The sequence below is a fragment of the Leiobunum rupestre genome, chromosome 3 (assembly GCF_980474605.1).
Source record: "Leiobunum rupestre chromosome 3, qqLeiRupe1.1.hap1, whole genome shotgun sequence".
Lineage (NCBI taxonomy): Eukaryota > Metazoa > Arthropoda > Arachnida > Opiliones > Sclerosomatidae > Leiobunum > Leiobunum rupestre.
The window spans coordinates 24,238,696-24,239,921 of NC_143386.1; positions in this window are offsets into that span (position 1 = coordinate 24,238,696).

A 1,226-nucleotide genomic window follows, 5' to 3' on the forward strand; every position below is an offset into this window, starting at 1 on the left:
CCGGTATCTAGTGGCGAGCTTAGCGCTCCCGGCACGCCTGGCAGTGGCGTCGGAAAAAGGGGAAGCTCCGGGGGGGCGGTAGACTTTTTCCGGGGGGGCTTCGCACCCCCGGAGAGATGCCTGAAAGAAACACTGTATAAAAGTACCGGTAACTTCATAATATTGTTTTGTGAAATTGGCCGTGTGTAACGTCGAAAAAACAGTTGAGACGCGTACGAATCTTTTATAGAAAGGTCTATTGATTTTCTAATGTTATTGACCATTTTCTAAAAGCTAAATAGAAATCACGGTAATTAAAATTTTGAATCTGGATATAGTTTATCGGGCTGGGTCGGGTCGGATTCCAATTTTTAATTTTTTAAACGGGCTGGATCGGGTCGGGCTTTTAAAATAGCCGGCCCGAAGCTGCCCGACTCCTCTCTAACTATTTCTATAATTTTAATTTCCAACATTACTATTGATAATTCTTACGTTTGTCTTGTCAATCATGAGCCGAGAAATTACCACGAAGTTTTTTGAGAACATGGTATCTAGTTGTTTTGGGTATGTTTTCTAAACTATTGGATGATGACGCGAACTGATAATAAGATCGTTTTTTTTTATTAGGCGCGGACGTTTTATCCATTTTGTTTGTCTAAATTTTATAATGTACAGTCAGTACCACCGTTATACCTAACTAACGACACATATAACTATAAAATAATCCGACGTAGCTATACGACTTTCTTAAGGGATGGGTTTTTGAAGATTTTCATAGTAATGGCAGTTACCTGAGACGAAATAGGGTGACTCGAATACGCTGGTGTACATTTAGACAATTTCCACCTTCTTTACTTTAAACGTAATATATACACTCTTTTATGCAGGTTTGCCACCCACCTAGGATCTATACCAAAATTTCCTTCACAGGAAGCTGCCATAACTGACACTGTACGTAGCTATACCGTTGAAATGTCTTTCCCCCAAAACCCGTTATCTCCCATGTAGCACGGTATAGAGACATGGCAGTTTGTAGCTTTGGCCATAACCGCCATTTTGAGGGAGGATTGTTTTCTAGATGAAAAAGCATAAGTGACGTCTTACAAAGTCACTGTGCCATCTCCCTATGGTAGTGGCGGCTTCCCCCAAAACCCGTTATCTCCCATGTAGCATGGTATAGAGACATGGCAGTCTGTAGCTTTGGCCATAACCGCCATTTTGAGGGAGGATTGTTTTCTAGATGAAAA